A 22213-nucleotide genomic window follows, 5' to 3' on the forward strand; every position below is an offset into this window, starting at 1 on the left:
GGTGCATCACTCCAACGTTCGCATAGGCACCAATTCCCATGCTGTACCCCAGCCTGTGATCCTCTGACGGGGCCCTGCACATCCGCACTCTCTGTTCTCTGGCCCTGAGACTTGCAGCAATCAACCAACCCATCCCATTGCTATCATCTGGCACCACTTCACAGCAACTTTCCAGCTTCCTGCTTTGCATTACTGCTCTGCTGGGAGCCCCGTGTAGCTCGCACAGACTTAGCCCAGCGGTCGGGGACTATCCTCATTTCTGCCTATCCTGAGACCCCGCCTCGCTGCCTCAATACCTGGAGACTGGTGAACACCCACTACAACCCCTCCACTTCCTCTTCACCTATACCTGTAATGCCGCTTTGATCTCCCACTGGGTGGTGGACTTTCTTGGCCTCCTTGGACCCGCACTATCCAGCCTGTATTGAGGGCCGACTAACGTCAAGCCGCTCCATATTCCTATGTGCTTGTGAGCCCACTGCCCACTGGTGGGACTCTCACCCTTTCATAGCCAACTGTGGGGTCCATCACAGGCAGCACCCAACACCACTCTGGACCCTGCGTCGTGCCACCAGCGGCTGCAAAGTACTTGGCGCCCACGCTTGCTTGAGGAACCTTGTGTGCATCGCGCACCTCCATTGTTCCACATCACCCCAGCAGTCACCTTGCCGCCAGTCTCTCCCTCTTTGGTTGCTGCTAACATAGGCAAAATGGATGGCAAGCAGCCTAAACTCACTTTTGAAGCTCGTAAATCGACCCAAATGCAGGCGGAGACGGAGAGTGACCAAGCTGCCGCCGCCGCCCCGACACACCTACCTCACGGATGATCTGAAGGAGCTCCTTCTGGTTATACAGTCCAACCTCACCTCCATAGAATCCAAAATGGATGCGATGAACACCCGCATAGACTCTCTCACTCGATTCGATTCACTCATAAAAGCGAGCGCCACGAGGAGCAGATCAAAGAAAGAGAGCGCCGCATCTCTGACCTGGAGGACACCTCCACACGACCGCTGATAAAACCCTAGACATGGAAAAAGTCTTGAGAGTTATAGCTGCTAAGAACGAAGATTTGGAATCTCTCTCAAGACGCAACAACCTGCAGATCCTGGGTGTCCCAGAGTCAACCACCACGGGGAGAATGGAGGACTACGTGGAGGGCATGCTCATCACGGCCTTTGGCAGGGAGGCCTTCTTGCCGGTCTTTATTGTAGAAAGAGCGCACCGGTCCCTGGCCCCCTGTCCTATTCCTGGCGCTCCTTCTCGCCCTATTATAGCGAGGCTTCTTAACTACAAATACCGAGACACCGCTCTGTGACTCGCCAGGGAGCACAGCCAGGTTCGCTTTGACGCCGTGGAAGTATACCTATACCCAGATTTCACCATGGCTGTGCAGGAGGCACAAAGGAAATTCCTACCGGTGAAAAAGAAATTGCAACAAATGGGTATCGCCTATGCCATGCTCTTCCCGGCTCGCCTCAAAGTCACGCACTTGGGAAAAACTTTGCCTAAGAGGGCCGCAGACCGCGGCTCCCCCTCCGTCCACTCCCATGACACTGGCAACTCTTCAGACGTTGAGTAACGGACTGTCTCTCTGCTAAGAACAAGTCATTGGCTCTCTACAGCACTTTTAATTGACCCGTTCTTCGACCACCGGTCATATAATACTCCTCACTAACTCCCAACCACAAACAGGCGCCAACACCCTACAAAAAAAACAACAACAAAAAAAAGTGAATGGAAAAACAAAAAAAACTGCGCACTTTTGGCGATCTCACTTTACTGCTACGATGGAAGCTACCCCGTACGTGGACCACTCCGCAACTACGAAGCGAGGTGGATCTGGTCCGCCCTCTGGCCTCTACCCACTCAGGGAATCCCTACCTTGTCTTTTTTATCAAGAGTTATAGTTCTGTATCCACCCTCCCCTGTTGGCAGTATGGTACATGGGGCTTTGGGGAAGGGGAGGGAGGGAATCGTGGCATGGCAGGATTGGACTGCTGATGTGGGTGCGGGTTACTGCCACTTACTGCTAACCTACCATTACAAACCACACTTGACGCAATTGACCTGCTTGACCACTGTTCACTGCCCTTTAAGAGTCATGTCATATCACCATGGAGGCTCGACCTGGTCCCCCTAAATATAACTTTCTAACCTGGAATATGCGTGGTCTGGGTGATTCTTGTAAGCGCCATCACATCCTTTCCTATCTAGACCGACACAACATACATTGCACCCTGCTCCAGGAAACACACCTCAATCCCATGAGCCCACCCACATTTGCCTTCCGCTGGGAGTCTAGCAGATGCTTCTCTTCATATTCCACTTATGCACGAGGCACTGTTGTCTTGATCAGACATACACTCCCCTTCACCTTCATTGGGGCATGTGCCGACCTGCAGGGGAGATACAGTATCCTATGGGGTAGAATAGCGGCCCAATCTATCACGCTGATGTCCTGCTACTGTCCGAATACGGATGACCCTGGATTCTTCCGAGTCCTCGACTCCGGCTCCACACATGTGGCTTGGGGAGGAGATTTTAATGTCACTCTTGACCCAACATTAGATCGCTCACATTCACAACCCCACCACTATTCCACTGCTTGCCATACCCTCAACCAGATCGTAGCCGACCACTGCCTTGTGGACGCATGGTGCAGCTTTCACCCATGTACTAAAGAGGGAACTTGCTTCTCCTCTGTACACTCCTCCTGGTCCCATATAGATAGCTGGCTCATCTCAAGAGGATTACTCCCCAGGCTGCTCCACTCTTCCCATCTGCAACGTACCTACTCTGACCACTCCCCAGTACTCCTCACGCTCGCACCCCCTCATGAAGAATCCCCATACTTATCCTGGTGCCTGCCCGCACAGGCTCTGCTTGACTCTGCCTTTAAAGCGGAACTTGACCAAGAAATTGAGTATTTCTTCCCTTGTAACGACTACTCAGTGACAAAATACCCCACAGTGTGGGAAGCTTTTAATGTCACCGTGCGCGGGATCTGCATTGCCAAAAAGTGGAGGAATATTGAAAGATATTCGTTCCACCCTACGTAAGATAGAGGGAGACGTCAAACAAACTGAGACTCAAATGCAGAGTACTCCTACCCCCGAATTACAGGCACGCATACGTGATTTATTACATGACTACCAGGAAACTGCTGGGAGGGAATGCAGATTTAGAGGGAAATATTTCCACGCCCGCCAATATGGAGTGGGCGAGTGATCAGGAAAGGCCCTTGCGGCCTTGATTTGACCCCCTAGATTTTCCAACACCATATTAGAAATCACGGATGAAGAAGGACACAGCACACTGTACAAATTGCATAGAACACACCCTGTCGACTTCCACCCCCTTCTTTGATGACACTGCGATTGCCTGGCTTGAAGATAATCAGAGGGAATTCCTCTTGGTTCACCATGAGGATGAGGAGATCACTGCCGCCATCATGCAGCTTCAGTCGGGCAAAGCCCCCTGCCCTGATGGCCTCCCGGCTGAATTTTATAAAACCTATCGCCGTATCCTCATCCCGGTCCTGCGGCATGTCTTTGAGGAGGCTAGGGAGATGGGAATACTCCCCCAGATGATGCAAGAGGCGCTCATTATCTCCCTACCGAAACCTGATAAACCACCTGTGCAATGCGACTCCTACAGACCCCTCTCCCTTATCAATGGCAATGTTAATATTATTAGCTAAGTTAATTGCGAATCGTATCAGCCCCCTCATGACTGCCCTGGTCCTCCCTGACCAGTTGGGGTTCATGCCCGGCAGAGGCACCTCCTACAATCTCCGGACGCTATTTGCTGTCCTGCACAACATAGATCCAAATATGAACACGGTGGCTGTCTTTTTGGACGCTGCCAAGGAGTTCGATTCCCTCGAGTGGGATTACCTGGCATTCGTCCTTAACTGCATGGGCTTCCCCACCCCCTTCCTGGCATGGATTAACTGTATACCGGCCTGCGTGCCAGTGTTCTGATCAATGGTACTAGATCTCCCCCTTTTACCATCGCAAGAGGCACCAGGTAAGGTTGCCCATTGTCCCCCATCCTCTTTGCGTTGGCCATTAAACCCCTGGCCGCCAAGGTATGTCAACATTATCGCGACCATGCCCTTATTTATACCGAAAGACAGATCCTGATCTCTCTCTACGCCGATGACCTCACTCTTTATTTACGCAATCCAGAGAAGAGCCTTAATCCCATCCTACGGCTGCTCATCCTGTTTGGTCATCTCCATGGCATTAACATTAACTGGGGTAAATCTCAGATATTCCCTCTCACTGACGCTACACCGCGCTTCACCCCAGATTTCCCTCTCGCATGGTGTGGAGACACTATTAAGTATCTTGGAATAATCGTTACCCGCAGCCGCACTACGATGATGACGTCAAACTATGGGTGTGTCTTAGATCTTCTCACTGATAAAATTACCAGATGGATCGCCATGCCCATATCCATGGCCGGCAGAGCTTCACTTATAAAGATGGTAATCCTCCCCAAGCTGCTATAACTTTTTATCAACATCCCTTATGCCCTCAGCAGACACTTCTTCCAAGCCATGAAAACCCAACTAATCCGCCTCACCTGGGGAGGGAAACAAGCTCGGCTATGCTGGGACATGCTCACTCGTCACTTCTGTGCGGGAGGTTTCGAAATCCCTGATCTGAAGCTGTACTTTAGCTGTGCCCAAGCCCATTACGCAGTGTACTGGGCAAACCCCCCCCATTATATGCCTCACGTGGCGATTGAAAATGGATACATGGCTCCCACCCCCTGCTCTGCATATCTAAGTGCAGCTTCCACCCCGCAGTGACTCGCTTCCTCCACTGTAGAATGCACCGTTAGCGCCTGGCACGACCTGGCCAGTCGCCTCCACCTCACCGTGCTATATTCCCCCTTGCTACCTCTTTGTGGCCGGTTAGACCTACCAGTCACTTGTGAAGGAGGCTGAAGTAAACTCCTTCGAAAGCTTTATATCACAACATAGGGACAGCTCTACACAAACAACACATTGTGCTCCAGCGAAAATTTCTTCTGCACCCCAGTGCCCACTCCCCTAGAACGATTCTACTAAATCCGCCTGCGACAAGACGTCAAAACTATTACCTCATGCTTCCCACAGGAACCTCCTAGCCTGTCACCATTGCATTACTTCTTGCACAAAGACGCCCTTGCGCATATAATCTCACTGCTCTATCGTGCCACCCAAAAAGATGGTATCTATAACCCCCTGTGGCCAGGATTCGGTGGGAGGAAGAACTAGAATCCCCCATACCTGATGACCAGTGGGCTTTTTGCTGTCAGCAAACTGGGCACATTTCAGCTATCAGCTGGCTGCGCATCATCCATTATAGGTACCTACACCACCTTTACGATGCACCTGCGTGCCTCATGCGACTTCATCTCTGCGACTCTGATTGCTGTGACTGCTGCGGGAGGGATGGAGCAGACTTCTGCCACCTGGCCTGGGACTGTCCCCCTGTTAGGAGGTACTGGATGGAGGTGCTGGGACCACTTGACAGAATGACTGCGCTGCACATCCCCGAAGACCCTCTTGTCACACTCTTAGGGTACAAGGAAGCATTGACTGCCTCACTGCGGAAGTACATTTCCCTAGCACTCCTGTTTGCCAAACGATGTATGGACTGCAGATGGGGCAGGGAAGGGCTCCCAAATTTAAAGACTGGTTGACTGACCTTACCTACTGCCAAGAGCAATTGCACACCTATGCTGAACTCCTGCCACCCTCTTCCCACCCTAGAGACATTTGGTCCCCCCTACAGTCATATCTCCTGGAGAAAACCACAGCTTCTGACCCTGCCCCAGAGCCCCACCAAGGTAACTGAAGGAGCCACTGAATGCCAAGTGGAGAGATTCACCCGCACCCTCACCAGACTATGTGGAATACAACTCGTTGGTTGAGCCCGAACAGTTTTGCTCAGATAATGTGTCTAGGTCAGAACATGACTATATTGCATGTTTGGTCAAATTGCGATTCTGTATTACTAAGTGGTATTGGGGTTTGATGAATATTGTCACTTGTTTAAGAGCAATAAAGAAATTTAATTAAAAAAAGTTGAATCTCACAAATAAAAATACAGATGCAAGCAATGCTGCAAAAGAAGCATTAAACTGCCACACTCTCAGCCTAGTTTCTTTCTAAATTAATAGGATTTTCCTATTGTTAATGGAAGATTCAATAAAAGAGGCAGGACAATGTTTGTACCGTTATACGTAATGATATTCAATTTCATTGTTTGCTAGAAGATTGGAAATCATGTTATTCATAGAACAGTTAATCTGTGACACATTAGCCGGGCTTGAAGATGATCATCAACTCCTTCTCATGCCTCTCCATTGTCCGCATCTGGCAAAAATGTCCCAAATTTCCTAATTTTATTAAACTGCGTAGTAAAAAAAAACAAAACTCCTTACGTGACAAAAACCTATTTGGTTGCCAAGAAAGAAACATGTTCAGAACTCTATTCACATCCCACAGCGCCGTATATCTTTGCAATGGTGGCAGTGAGAGTCTAATTCCTCGTAGCAGTCTACACACAAGAATATGTTCCCCCACAGAAACCCCGTCCACCGGATTATGTCCAGCCGATATTGCTGAGCAGAAGGTATTGATGGACCAATAGGCTAGTCCTTCCATTGAAAGCTCCGCTAAGAAATTGACTATCTCGACCACCTCGACGCCCAAGGGATCGAAACCCCGTCCATCTGGTCCATGCTGACTTGTATCGTGTGACCGTGCTGTCCGCCCAGGCCTTGTCAAGGAGGTTCTGAGCCGAGCTCGAAAGTCCAGGGACGCCCATCATCCCCTGTAATCCTCCATGCCATAAGCGTCAGAACACAGTTGAGTACTAGCTGGTGGGGAACCTTGTCAAGATTGAGAACGAAATGATGAAACTGGGGGAGTTGGATTGGAGCATCCCAGGAAAGTTCCAGTAGAACTGGAAACCACACTTGAGATCTCCAAATCGGGGTAATCAAAACCACCTCTGTTTGCTGGTACCTGACTTGAGCTGTCGTCCTGCTAATCATGTCAAACAGAGGAAAGGCGTACCCTCGTTCTTGGACCCAATCCAGCAAAAAGGCATATGTTGTGGCCGCCAATGGATCTGGCCTCCAGCTGAAGAACCAGGGCAGCTGGTGGTCCAAGCGGGATGCAAAGAGATCTACCGAGAAAGGGCCCCATTTCACCTGAAAGCTCGCAAACACTTCTATGTCTAGTTTCCACAAGCAGGAGTCCCTCAAGTGGCGAGAGTGCCAGTCCGCCACCTGGTTTTCCTTGCCCGGAAGGTATTCCGCTGTCATGGAAATCTGATGCTTTAGGCAGTGTTGCTAAAAACCGTCCGCGAGGTATGAGAGGACTTTGGATCATGTACCTCCAAGATGATTGATGTATCTGACAGCCAATACATTGTCCATGTTGAGCAACACTCAAGATTGCGCTCTGTCTCTTGTCCAACATCGAACCGCAAAGAAGCCCGCTAAGAGTTCCAAGCAGTTGATGTGTAACAATTGTTCTTGAGGAGACCATGATCCTCCTGTAGAAAAATCGCCTCAGCAAGCGGAACTGCTGGCGTCTGATTCTATATTAAGATCCGGGGCGGAACCGAAGATTGCCCTTCCGTTCCATGCTTCCATGTGGGAGAGCCACCATGAAATCTCGTACCTCACTTCATCAGTGAGCTCTACCATCTGGGAACACGTGAGACCCTTTCAGAGATATGTCGCCTTAAGACTTTGAAGGGCCCGATAGTCCAAGGGGCCCAGAAATATGGCCTGAATTGAAGAGGATAGGAGGCCTAGGAGGCAAGCAATCTGCTGGAGTGAAGTGCGAGGCTTGCCCTAAGAGCTGCGTAGCTCGTGTCTTATTTTTGTCATTTTCCAAGACGGTAGACTAAGGGTGGCGGTTATGGAGTTGATTGTAAACCCCAAGAAGGTTGCTGACTAGGACGGAACCAGAAGGGATTTCCTTTCATTTATTTCAAATCCCAAGGCCTCTAAGACGGTTTGCAGGTGGCACAACAGTTGAGTGGGGGACTGAGCCATGGTCAGCATGTCATCTAAATAAACAACAAGGCGGATGCCTCACGCTCAAAGGTGTTCCAAGGCGGGTTTGGGAACCTTGGTGAACCACGAGGATAATCCGAAGGGAAGACTCAAAAATGTGAATGCATGTTGGCGCCACAGGAACTGCAGGAGGCGCCTATGTGGCGGAAAAATCGGTATCATTAGATACTCATTCTTGAGGTCTAAATGGGCCTTCCAATCGGAGGGCTGTATGACATCTCAAAAGAGGTGAATTCCCTCCATTTTGAAATGGCGATATACAAGCCATTTGTTAAATTCCTTTAGATTTTTCACCGGACGTCAACTGCCTTTGGGATTGTCCACTAGGAAGATATTGCTGACAAAAGATGAGTGGCCGTGCGCTGAATAGCGCGTTTGGATAGTTTGTCCTGTATTCCTGCATCTATTAGATACATCTCTTCTGCAGAGAATTGAATTGGTTGTGCCCTGGTCCTCTGACAAGGCTTTCCATAAAATTCTATCTGGAATCCTTGTGTGGTCTGCAAGACCCATGCATCTGATGTCAATTCGTGCCATTCTCCGGTAAAGCCAGCTAGACGTCCTCCCACTTGAACCCCAGAAGAAGGTTGTATACTCACCGGCATCATTGTTGGCAGATTGCCCCTTCTGGCCGCTTCCTCTGAAGCGCTGTCCTCTGGTAGGAGAGAAGTTCACAAAGAGCTTTTTGGTCTTGGTAGCCGTTACCGTGCCTGGAGCTTTGCCCTCTGGAGCAGGGTTGGGGGGTACCCCAGCCGGTTGCCACGGCCTGCCCCTTGGAGCACCTGAGGGGAAAAAACTTCTTTAATAGAGGTCTGGGACTTGTCAAGGGAGGTAAAAGTATTTACAAATTTTCCCAGTTCCTTGATAAAAGGTTACCCAAATAGTCCTCACTGCCCCTGCGTCCGATGCAGCCAGGTCCCCAAGTTTCAGGTCCACCTTGATAAGCAGCGACCTTCTGCGCTCTGAGGACAGTGCACAGTTGGCATTACCTAAAAAGATATTTGCCCTCTGCGTCCACCCCGAGAGAGCTTTTGGGGAAATCAAGGCACCTGAAGCCTTGGCATCCCCTGCCATGTCGATCTTTGTCAGATGCCCCACTGCATCCAGAAGATTATCCTGGCAAACCCGCCAGGACCAATCAATCCCTTTCTTCAGATCCTTGACAACTTTGCTAGGAAAGTGGCCATCTTTGGATCGATGTTGGGTGTCAGTGCCACTTCTCCCTCTAATGAAGGTCTGGGACATTGTGCCTTGAGGCAGCTGGGTGCTTGTTTCTTAAGCGGATTATGCAGTTGTTTGGTCACATATTGCGCCACCTTGTCAATCAATCAATCAATCATGGAAATTGTAAGCGTGCTACTCACGCGTGAGGGTTTCAAGGTGCTGGGGGGGATGCAGATCTGTCAAGCCAAAGAGCCAGGTCTCGAGGGTCTTCCTGAAGGAGTACAGGGAGGGGAGCGCATTTGATGTCTGCCGTTAGCTCATTCCAGGTCTTGGCTGCGATGTGTGAGAAGGATCATCCACCTGCTCTGGCTCTGTGGATGCACGGGGTTTCGGCCACTGCGAGGTTGGACCATCAACGGTTTCTTTTGGGTACGTGGAAGTTTATTCTTCCATTGAGGTATTTGGGTCCGATGTTGTGTAGGCATTTGTAGGCATGAGTGAGGATCTTGAAGGTGACTCTTTTCTCCACGGGGAGCCAGTGGAGTCTTCGTAGGTGTTAGCTGATGTGTTTGTGTTGGAGGAGGCCGAGGACGAGTCTAGCTGCGGTGTTATGTGTAGTCTGGAGTTTGCGGAGTAGGGCCACATGGGACCCACTCTGCCGAATGGGGGTGCAAAATCTGGTCAGGATCTAACATATTGGAGTGAGTGGCCTCTACTGGTACCTCAGTATGGGTGGGGGACGGTCATCAAGGTCTGGATGAGCCTGCCTCCTCATCGGAGGGGTCATCGTCCTGAAAATCTGGGGATGGTGGGAGAGGGTCCATTGTCTGGGACTCCGGCTCTGCGGGTGGTACAGTAGGCAGAGCCTTGGCCATAAAGGCTTTCCTTGGGCATTCAAAAGCATCCATATCTACTCCTTCCTCTCTAGGGCTTTTAGCTGGTGTAGTGTCAGAGGGGACTGGCTCTGGTGGGGCAGGCGTTGGGTTACTTGTGCTAGGAGCTGGCTGGCTTTTTTTTGCACACTCCAACGGTATTATCTGGGCCAGGTGCTCTTCCATGGGGGCTATGGCTCCATCTACTGCGCGGTGAATGGAAGCATCTACCGTGCCGTAGAAGTCGTCTTCCCATGAAATACTATCCAAGGGGTCCCCATAACCCTCTTCTGAGGCTTCCATATCTACTTGCCTAACGCAGGAAAAGGTAAACAGGCAAGAATCACACCTTGTTAATCCCTCTAAAAACTTTCCCTCCCACACGGGTAGGATTTGAGCACAGTGTTAAGATGAATAGTCACAGCCAATGAGTCAGGAACGTAGATTTATTATCCAAACAGCACCACCTGGATACACGTCTTCCAACAGCTCCGACCAAGATAATAACTGTCCCCCTTAGAACCCTACCGGCACGGACCCAGACTCTTAGAACACTTATCGAGTCAGCTGAGGTCCGTGCACAAACCAACTTACATTTAAAGGCACTCCGCATCTATGCTGCACGCTACTACAAACACAACACACCTTCCTCCCTTAAACAATGTAACAATGAAACAAAAAAACAAAAATAAATGAATAACTAAATTAAAAAAAAAATAATAATAAATAAATAATAAATAGACTATGAATACAACTTCCTTTGGATAAAAGTTACAAAATCTGACAACCAAACAGGTTTTTTACGCAAACGTTTGGTTTCGTGACAATTAACATCTTTTTGACACACCTCAAAATTGGTTGGACTACCAGATAATGTGTCATTATTCTGATGTACATCATAACTGCGATCCATATTACTATTGTTGCGATTATTAGTTCCGGAGATCTCTTCAGAAATGTCCTCTAAAACTTGACTACTTGTAGGAGAATAATGGACCTCTTTATATAATTTCTTGTCACCTTTAAGCACAGCAATTTTGTTCAAATTCCACACTTTACCATTAGAATACCATTAGGATACACGTCTTCCAACAGCTCCGACCAAGATAATAACTGTCCCCCTTAGAACCCTACCGGCACGGACCCAGACTCTTAGAACACTTATCGAGTCAGCTGAGGTCCGTGCACAAACCAACTTACATTTAAAGGCGCTCCGCATCTATGCTGCACGCTACTACAAACACAACACACCTTCCTCCCTTAAACAATGTAACAATGAAACAAAAAAACAAAAATAAATAAATAACTAAATTAAAAAAAAAAAAAAACAAGATAAATAATAAATAGACTATGAATACAACTTCCTTTGGATAAAAGTTACAAAATCTGACAACCGAACAGGTTTTTTACGCAAACGTTTGGTTTCGTGACAATTAACATCTTTTTGACACACCTCAAAATTGGTTGGACTACCAGATAATGTGTCACCATTCTGATGTACATCATAACTGCGATCCATATTACTATTGTTGCGATTATTAGTTCCGGAGATCTCTTCAGAAATGTCCTCTAAAACTTGACTACTTGTAGGAGAATAATGGACCTCTTTATATAATTTCTTGTCACCCTTAAGCACAGCAATTTTGTTCAAATTCCACACTTTACCATTAGAATACCATTAGGATACACGTCTTCCAACAGCTCCGACCAAGATAATAACTGTCCCCCTTAGAACCCTACCGGCACGGACCCAGACTCTTAGAACACTTATCGAGTCAGCTGAGGTCCGTGCACAAACCAACTTACATTTAAAGGCGCTCCGCATCTATGCTGCACGCTACTACAAACACAACACACAGCCACCGGCTGGTTAGTTTTCGCCACTGAGTTTCAGTGAATTAATTCTGGTGGTTTTGAGCCGCACAGTCGGGGTATTACCCCAGGAACACTGCATCCCTGGTGTTATTTATAGTTGGGGGATTCCAGCCTGGGGACCCGTGTTCCTTCAATGACCCTTGCGGTCATGAACAGACCATTAGAAACAACCGCAATGGACAGTTGGGCAAAACAATCAAGGGCAGATCTTGTTTTCAAGGCGTTTGGTATTAAATATGCAGACCCCTTTGAAGGGGCGTCAGCCTCCCAGGCAACAGGCTTGCGGCGGGTTCGGCTCAGTACGTGTGCTCTGACCTGTCAGTTGAAACTGACAGGAATTCAATGTCAGGAGCCGAGGACCGCTGGAGTCGCGCGCCACCTAGCAGGCACAGGACCACACCATGGCGCAGCACCAACAATTACAATTGCGAAAGGAGCGAACAACGCTCAGACAATTCACAGAACAAACAGCTGTACAGTCAAGTAAATAGAAAAATATCAAGCTGCATATTAGAAATACTCATAAGCCCCATAAGGACAGTAAAATAAAAAAGCACTTAACCGAGGCAGCGAGCAGATAAGGAAAGGGGGGTCAGAGCAAAGACAGGACTGTTACACCTTCATATGATTGGTCATGAAAGGAACTACTGTTGTACTCTAATTAGTTGTGATATGATGTCATTCCCAGAGACTTCTGGGACTGTTAGTTTTTCTTTGCTTTATGTGGAAGCTTGAAGGAATGTTGTTTTAAAATAAGCTGCTGTTGAATAAAGCGAAGAGAGTAAAGCATAATCCTCGCCTCCGGTCCTGACATAGAATGAAGAGATCAACTGACTTGACCCCAGCCCTGCCGGCCTATCTGCTGTTCCTCGTCAAAACTGCACCAAAGACGACTTGTCCTGCAGCTTTTGTGCCTCCAAATACTGGGAGGTCTGCCTGCTTTCAAGAAAGACCCCAGGCCTCCCGCGAACCCCAGACCTGTTCAAGAAAAAACTCCAAACTCAGGAACCACAAAAACCAGACACCTGAAGCAACCACGGCACCCGTCACCTCTGGCCTGAGGGATTCAATGTATCTTTATTGTATGATTACTTAAAATCATGATCATCAAAAGAAGTACTTCATGAATAGAAAAGAGTTAGAAAGTGAATCCTTAAAACAAAATAGTTTAAAAATTATGGTGAAATTACTAAAAATGCATCAGAACAGAATATCCCTAGAGATTAAATGTTCGTAGTTGTCCAGAGTCCGGATTCATTGAATGTAAAGTGTTGGGCTGCCCAGGACAATGCTGCTGTTATTGGGATCGGGCAGAGGATGGCCAAGCATTAGCATTCTAAAATAATGGATCGGAAATAAACCAAACAAAGAGAACGAAGCAGCATTTTGGGTGTCAGCACCGGATATTCAGGTGTTCGTCAGTTACTGGAATGGCTTATCAGTTTACAGATGGGGAGGAGATGCTTGCGGCCCTATCTTCTCGAGATTGTTTAGTCGCTTTTGTAACGAATTTGGGGGCATATCAACAACAACCGGCGATAATTATCTCTAAGCGCACTTAGAGCTAGGATAATTATCGCCGGCTAGCGTGAATTTTTATCGCTGAGATAGCGTGCTATTAGCAACGCTTATCTCATTAGCGCTAACAATCCTCACGCTAACAGGCTAACGTGAGATTATCGCTGGAAAGCCAGCGATAATCTCACGTTATCTTGTTGATAGGGACAGACAAACTTAGCCATGATATCCTCCCCCCTAATAGGATATCATGGCTAAGTCAGAAAAATACCAGACGTAAAAAAGCAGCGTTAACCGCGGTTAGTGCTGCTTTTTTTGTCTCTAACAGGGTTAGCGACATTCTTGATAATAGGAGAAATGTCGCTTAGCGACATTTCTCCTATTATTTTACTCTGGAACGCCCCCTTTGCATCTCATTAGAGATGCAAGGGGAAGCGTAGAGTTAAAGGGTGCTAACATGCAAATTTGCATGTTAGCACCCTGTTGTTGATAGGGCGCTAGTTTTATCTCTCCTTTTTTGGCTTTTAAAGCCAAAAAAGCAGAGATAAAGCCCTTGTTGATATGCCCCTTGATGAATCTGATGTTGAGCATCGTTTTTTCTGGGTTCATAGCAGCTGTGATTGCTTGTCGGCATGATCGGACTCCGAGTTTGCTAAATTCGCCCTGCAACAGGATCATTCTGTCATTGATCAATGCAGAACATGCACAGACCACGTGCTCCAATGATCCCTGGTGCTAGCCGCATTCCCTGCACTTGAAGTTACCACTAGAACGCCGCCATTCAGATACGTGCTTTAAGAAGGGTCATTCTCCAATCCTCATAGCCATAAACTTTTAGTTTCATGAAAGTGCATAGGTGCTTGATAGCGAGGGTGCCTCTGCCCCTGGTTTGAAATCCGAAATAGTGGCCCATGCATGTTTTCTTCTGGACAATTTTGCCCTGTCTGAGTGAAAGGACCAGAGTCGGATTCTATTTTTAATGACAAGGTTTAGGGCCTGCTGGGATGGATTTGTTCTCCAGTATTCCTCGCCATCGAGTAGCTGCGGGGAATGTTCCAGGTGGCGTCACTATTTTTGACTGGTTTGACCGGACAATATTTCTTGCCACAGCTTAGACTCCAATCTACCTTCCTGGGAGTTACGCAGCTTAATGAACGCGCCGGCCTTGACGCCTTGATGATCTAATAGGCCGAATTCAAGCCTTACCTGGGCTGGCGATAAAGATCTTGGCCAAACTCGTTTGAAGATTTTGGTTGTTGCTTTGCTCAGTATATTACAGTTGGTCTGCAGCATGATCTCATGACTGTATGATAGACAGTTTGCGATCTTTGCTTTCATTACTGTTAGCAGCGGCGTTAGGCTTGGGTCGAGTAGCTGTCTTGCGAGCTTTATTAGTGCAGCTTCGAGTGACAGAGCTTTGGCCCTGACCTCTTCTTTCTGCTTTAAAAAAGTTCCTCTGTAATCCATAAAGATCCCCAAATATTTGTGGGATGATACTGCTTCGATGTTTTTGCCATTAAAGAGCCACTTGCCTCCTCCAATTCCAAAAGGTGATTGATTTTGTTTTTGATAGATTTAATTCCAAGGTTTTACTTATTGTATATAGGAGCAGCTGATCAAGTAATCTATGTAGTCCAACCCTCGTGTGGCTGAGTAACACCAGGTTGTTGGCATGAAGCAAGTTGCTAATATGAGCTCCACCCAGTTGAGGGGGTGGGAATTAATGTTGTCCATTAACAGGGATAGGTCTGAGATAAAAAGATTTAAAAGAAGGAGAGCCAGTACGAACCCTTGTTTGACTCTGTATTTTCCTTGAAACATGGGCTCCCTCTCCCAACTTTACACGGATCCATGTGTTTGAGTGGAGTTGAATAAAGCCTTTTAGCAGTATTCCCCAGCTCTGTAATGTTTGCCATAGGCGGTCCCGTGGCACCTGATCAAAAGCCGCTTTAAAATCGACAAAGCAGCTTTTTTTTCCATCAATACGGATACTGCAAGTAGGTTACTTGTAGTTCCTGACTTGGTCACAAAACCGGTCTGATTTAAAGGAAGACGCCTGTCTTTTCTGCCCAAGACGAGAACTCTTCCAATAAAAGACTGGCATAGTGTTTGGATTCAACGTCAAGAAGAGCTATCATTCTGTAGTTTTTAGGGTCGTTTATTCTGCCACCTTTGTAGATAGAGGGAATTATGCATCCTTTACACGACACCGGAATGTTATGATTGAGCCACCAGTATGAAAACAGAGGAGATAAATATACAGACCATAGTTTTGAATCCACTTTGAGCAGAGCCTGAGGAAGGACGTTGGGGCCAGGTGCCCCATCTGACCGGACTTTACTGATGGTGCAAGCGATGTTGTTTCTGAGTGCTTCTTGGTCCAACATAATCTCTGTCAGGGAGTCGTCTGGCTGGTCCTTTCTATCAATAATGGTGGCGGCCTGGACATGGGCAGCCAATTTATTATGCACAGTAGAGATACCTTTGCTTGTTGCTTCTGATAGTGGCAGAGCTGATTTGGTTGATGAGTGGCCACAGGGTTGGAAATCTCTGGTTGTGCGTTCTTTAAAATGATTTGTTAAAAAAAGGGCCCATTCGGCTTCCCTTGTTTGCGCTGCCTTGCCCGCTTGTGCCTAGTGACCCCCTGTTCACTAGCGATCAAAATAGCTTGGGTTGGAGATCTTACTGGCATGGACTAATTTCAGCCAGAAGTGGTCGGCCGTCTTTTGTTTGTCCCTGTAGATAGATGACCTGAATGTTTTTTGAGCTAGCTTGTAGCTGTTGAATAAATAGGCATTTTCCAAGCACTTCCTAGCATGGCATAGGGCAAGTTTCTTTGAGATTTAAATTTTCTAATCTCTGTTGAGATACATGGTTGTTTGATGGTTTGTGGGTATCGAGACGAAGGCAGGAATTTATTGAATAATCGGTGCCAGGCACAAACGAGGGATATGCATTTTTTCATTGTTAAGGGGATAGAACGGTTTGTCCATTTCAGTCTTCTTAAATTATCTGTGTGGGAGCCGGTTAGCGTGTGGGCGATAGGCGAGTGATGAGTGACGTTGAGGGATAAACTTATAATTTGAGGACGGTGGTCGCTCTCACCTGGTTTTGCGATGCAGTAATTCTCTATTAAGAGAATCATTTCAATGTTACGTAACCTAAAGTTCAGATATAACTGGGTGTGGCTGTTTGTTCTTGTCCACGCTGATGGAATGTCCGTGGGGAAGCGGCCATTCAGTTTGGCCTAACCCACACTACTAAGTTGAAGAACAGTGTTTTCGCCCAACTTGGACGGCCTGTTCCCGCAGGTATCGAGTGCATGGCAAGGTGAGAGGGAACCACTGAGGATGCGTCGCGGGGGTCCTCAGTGATATTGTGGAAGCGATTTATATTAAAGTTGACAGAAATTAGACAGGGTATGCTGCCATGTTCGCTTAATAGATTGCATACAATTTCAATCAAGCGATCCAGTTTTGATTTTTTCTCGCTGGTACAGTGAGAAATATAAACATTGAGCTAAAACATCTGTGTGTCCGAATTGAGGCTTCTAACTCTGATGCCCGCAGTCCAGTCTTTGTCCAATTCTAAATGATTTATGTGTAAAGATAGTTTAGAAGCATCATAGATTGAAAGGCCACCTTGCAGCCTGCCGTACTTGTGCTATCTTGAGGCGGGGGACCTGAATTCCAGGTACCCTTCTATGGGAATGCTTGTAGCTGACCAGGTTTCCTGAAGGAGTAGGATGTCATAGTTTTTAAATAATTCAACCATGCTGGGTACTTTGAATTTCATAGAGAGGCCATTAATGTTCCAAGAGCATATTGTTATTCCGCAGTGGATGTTATTTCAGTCTTTTCCATCGCGGGACAGGGCAGCTGACAGCCAAGTCCAGTCGGCTCTTATTGTGGTTTGAGGATCTGCTACTCGCTCATAGTTGCCAGTTGGAGAGCGGCTTCGGGCGACTTGAGTACTAAAAAAGGAGGGATACCTGCTCTCCTAGAAAGAACCTGGGAGATTGTTATTATTGAAGGATATCGGGAAATGCTGGGTGTTGTTAGTTTAATGTCCCAGTTGTTAAATTGGTCAGCCTTTGATTGAACCAGCTCCTTTATGGCCTCGTCGCTAAAGTGATTAGGGTTGTTTCTGCTGGCTATTACTGTCGCTAGGCCTCTGTCCTGAGCTGAAGTGGGCCAAAAGTGCCAAAAAAGTTCCCCAGTACTCCCGAGCCTGAGTGCATCATGGAGCTCTGCCCAGTCCTCCTCATTATACTCCTTGTGAAGACAAGCTTTCCAGGTAGTCCTGAGGATGGGCAAGAGTAGAGTTGGTGAATCAGGAGGTTGTAGAATCTAGACATCAAGCCCTTAAACTGACAACAGGTGTTAAGATATTCGAGCATCGGAGTGAGGGGTATGGTTCAGGGTTGCAGGCCAAGCTTGTTATAATTGCATGTAGAGCCACTGTTGGTTAAGTGGTAAGCCAAATTCTTCCTGCAGCACCACAAAGGGTTTGAGTACACTGTGGCAGGGGTCCCAGTCAAGCATGCCTCCACCTATGTGGCTACCATTGTTGTTCCTGATGGGTTCTTTATCATGCAGGTCTGCATCCACCGGCAGGAGCTTGTGGGAATCACATCCAGGTGTAGACATGGTCCGTAGCATGTTGTTTTGAGTCCTGTTGTTGGGAGAGCCGGTAAGGTGGGGTTAGCAGCCCTGACGGGCCCTCCAGGAGTCTGTTGTCACTCATGACCCATAGCGGAGGGTAATGAGCCCGGCTGTGTACATATGCCATTTGCATTAGGTGCAGGGCCATGCTGTGATGCTCCACTGATGATAGGTTAAGTCCCCCGGGGATCTGTGAGGGATGTTTTTGGACTGCCAGGCGAGGCCTCGCCAGTCCCCAGATGAAGGCCTTGTCCACTTGACAGAGTGTTGAGTGGGGTGTCAGTTGGATGAGCATGCCCAAAACATATTTGAATCACGGGAGGGTAACCATTTTCACCTCCTAAATCCGGCCCAATAGAGAAAGATTCCGTTGGGAACTCTACGCAAAGTCCAACCGCATACGCTCTATGAGCAGATTTAGATTGTCCGCCACCATATACTCCAGGACTCTATTACCCAAGAGGCCCAGATATCTAAGAAGCAAAAGACACACAACTGATGGACGGAATGCAGAACCAATCAAAACTTTCACCCCCAGTCAAGAGATCTTGGTTAAATCCATCATTATTTTGCTCACCATACCACCCCAGTTTAGACCTGGCCATATGCAAATCAGTCTTGACCCTGTGCCTCATTGGAACAGTCCAGCCCAAACTACCAAGCCAGGTCCTCCCCGGACTGGAAACAAGCATCCTAGGACCGGTTTCGGGATTTCACCCCTCTTCAGCCAGGAAAGATTGATTCCAGTGGCACAGTGAGCCCAGGACCCACGTCTGGGCATACCTGGCGCACTTAGGGCGAGAAAGCAAAAGACACACCATTGATGGACGGAATGCAGAGCAAATCAAAACATTCACCCCCAGTCAAGAGATCTTGGTTAATCCATCATTCTTTTGCTCACCATGCCACCCCAGTTTAGACCTGGCCATATGCAAATCTGTCTTGACCCTATCCCTCATGGGAGCAGCCCAGCCTGAACTTCCAAGCCAGATCCTGGCTTGGCAGTTCAGGCTGGACAGGGCCAAGACTGATTTGCATACTGCCAGGTCTAGACTGGGGCGGCATGGTGAGCAAAAGAATGATGGTTTTAACCCAGATCTAACAGTGCTGTGAGGTCCACGAAACCCTAGGGCAGGCCCATCCATTTGATCACCCATAAAAAATGGCCTCTCCAGGGAGTCGTAAGCCTTCTGGGTATCTAGGAGAACTGCTGCTGCAGGGACTTCTGGAGCTATTCTGTGTAATACCGCGAACAAGGTCCTCAAGTTTAAGGAAGTGGATCTGCGGGGGACGAATCCTGACTTGGCCGGAAGGATTATTTTGTCAAGTAACAAGGCGAGCCTTAAGGCGATCATTTTGGCCAGTATTTTATAATCTAGATTTAATACGGAGAGCGGTCTGTAGGATCTGCACGCTAGCGGATATTTCCCTTGCTTAGGTAAAAGGATAATTACTGCCTCTCTCAATGTGTTCCGTTCAAAATAATCCTCTATTGCTTCCTGAAGCTCGGAAGGGAACAGGTCGTCAGTAAGGGCCTGCCCAGGAAACCTCCACTGCCTCTCACTACCCTCTGGCCTAGGAATGCGAGCCCCCAGCTCAATTGGGGAAGGATCGGTTTAGGAGAGTAGGATCTGATTCACATGGGTGCCCCCACTATTTGCTGGTGTTTCACTGTTTTTCGAACTTAGTCTGGCTGTGGCCCTGCTAATCAGGACCCCAGCCTAGCTGCTTCCTCTCTAAAATGGTTTCCACGTACATTAGGTACATCTCTAATTGGATTCTGGAGTGCCTTATAAGTCCATAGTATATGGTATATTATGTACCCAGGGCATAGGTACCTCAGAGGCCTACCAGGGGCTGAAGCATGTATTATGCCACCCTTGGGAAGCACTCCAAAATGACACCACAGGTCTGCTACTGCAGCCTGGGTATGGTGGTGCATGCACCCCTTACTGTGGTATAGGCTACCTATATCACTACCATTGCACACACATATAAAACCTATAAGACACTCCTATGGCAGGCCTTAACAAACCTGAAGGCAGAGTGCTTGGTTTTTATGTGAGAGGGTGCCCCTGCATGAGCAGAGCCCCTCTGCAGTGTTCGGAGTACCTCCTCTGATGCTGTTTGTGGCGCAGCCTGACCATATACTCTTAAGTGCATTATAACCTCACGGTAAATGCTAACTTTCGACTGGCTGATCGGAAACATGTCGTGTTTGGTGTCAAACACTTTTGGAATACTACCCCCGCCAGTTCTGGTGGTAGTGGTAGCATTCCACCCTTCTAGAGGGAGAGACATGTTCACACTGGTCTACCCGGTAAAGACTTTCTAGAGCCCTGGCATCACAAAATGGATGCCACTGCCTCGACACGGGTCTGGCCTCCTGCTGCTGACCAAAACTCCGGCAGGGGAGGCCTGGACAATAGGTTTCCTGTCACAGGGAGGTGTAACCACCTCCCCAGACAGGCAGATGTGTATTGGGGCTGTGAGGGAGCACTCTCTGGTGCTTTGAAGTCCTGCACTGGGGGCACACTTGGTGTCCCTGTGCATAGTCCAGTTCAAATCGGTTACAGGGGCTACCTGGACGAAACTCTGCAACATATATCTTGGACCTTCAACTTTCTATTTCGACTAGAAGACTGAAGAAATCTCCCTTGGGGTCAAGGAGTGACTCCCCTGCTTGGCAGGCACCAAAGAAGCAACTGTCCGGTCTGCAACTCTGAAGCTCCCACCGGACGCCAAAGTCTTTGCATCACCAGAGGTGGATTTCCAGACTTCCCCTAGGCTACCCTGAGTCCACAGCAAAGCTGAGGCCGGTGGCTATCGTGGGTGACGTGAAACCATGACCCCTGGACACCATGATCTTTAGCCGGTACATCTTCTTCTTGGTCATCCTCGAAGTTGTGCTTTGGGCTCCGAGTAGCCCCAGCCTTGAGCACCAACTGCACCAAAGATCTCTGGCCTCCACTCTACGAGTGACCCGTGGGCCAGGTTCCAGTGAGACTGCTCAAGGCTCTTTCGCGATCGCTAGCCCTTTGGCTAGTGGGTCCCCACGAAGGCAACTCCTTTTCTGCTTGAGCTTTCCTGGTTGCTCCAGATGTGCCCTGACTTACCCTCGCTGGGTGAGTCCCCCAGACCTTGCAGGTCTGCACCGACGTCTTTCTTCGATTTCTACTTGACTTGCCATTACCAAGGCTTGTTGGGTCCATTCTGGTCGCCGACACCGCAGCACTTGACAAACTTTGTGGCAAAGCTTGTATCCAGGTCCTGGTCATTGTCAACACCTCCTGGACCTCGTGGCTGAAGAGTCAAGGCACCCATCAACTCACCTGAAGCACCCAACATCTGTGGGCATTGGACTTTCGTGCCCCTGGTCACTGGTAAGTGACCCAGACTCTGTCCCCTCTGCTTTCAGGTTCCTTCCATCCTCGATCCAGGCTTGGATCTCTTCGGACACTTCTCCTCTTCACGGCAGCAGCACTTCTTTGCCAGCTTCCATTGAAAACGACGCCATGACCCAACACCAAAAGACACCTATGCACCCGGCTTCCCTGGGTGAGGTAACACGAGTACTCCAGTGCTCCCGTGGGTGTTGGCCCTAGACTAAGTCCAAAAGGGTTTGCTTGTAGTTGTCCTCTAAGTGTCCCTAATTTTCCAACCGCGACTTTCCCCATAGAAGTTAACGGCGATTCGCACCTGTGTTCTAACACTGCACGCGTCCCCCGTGGGTCCCCTATATCACTACCTTGGGTGGTTCCTTGGGGCCCAAGCACTTCTAAAGGCTCTAGGTCTTATGTCTAGTTCAGTCATGGTTCTTATACCACTTTATTGGTATATGGTTTGGTACGCCCCTAGGGCCCAAACGTGTATTTGTGCTTTTACTGTTGAATACTGACTTGTAACTTAAAGTACTTCGAACTCCAGCCTCATAAAGAGACTAGAGGGGTGTGTTTTATCTTAAATACATATATTTTGAATATATACCTGGTGTGGTTGTCCTTTCATTTGGCCATTCAAGAGATT

The sequence above is a fragment of the Triturus cristatus genome, chromosome 7 (genome assembly GCF_964204655.1).
Source record: "Triturus cristatus chromosome 7, aTriCri1.1, whole genome shotgun sequence".
NCBI classification, from domain to species: domain Eukaryota; kingdom Metazoa; phylum Chordata; class Amphibia; order Caudata; family Salamandridae; genus Triturus; species Triturus cristatus.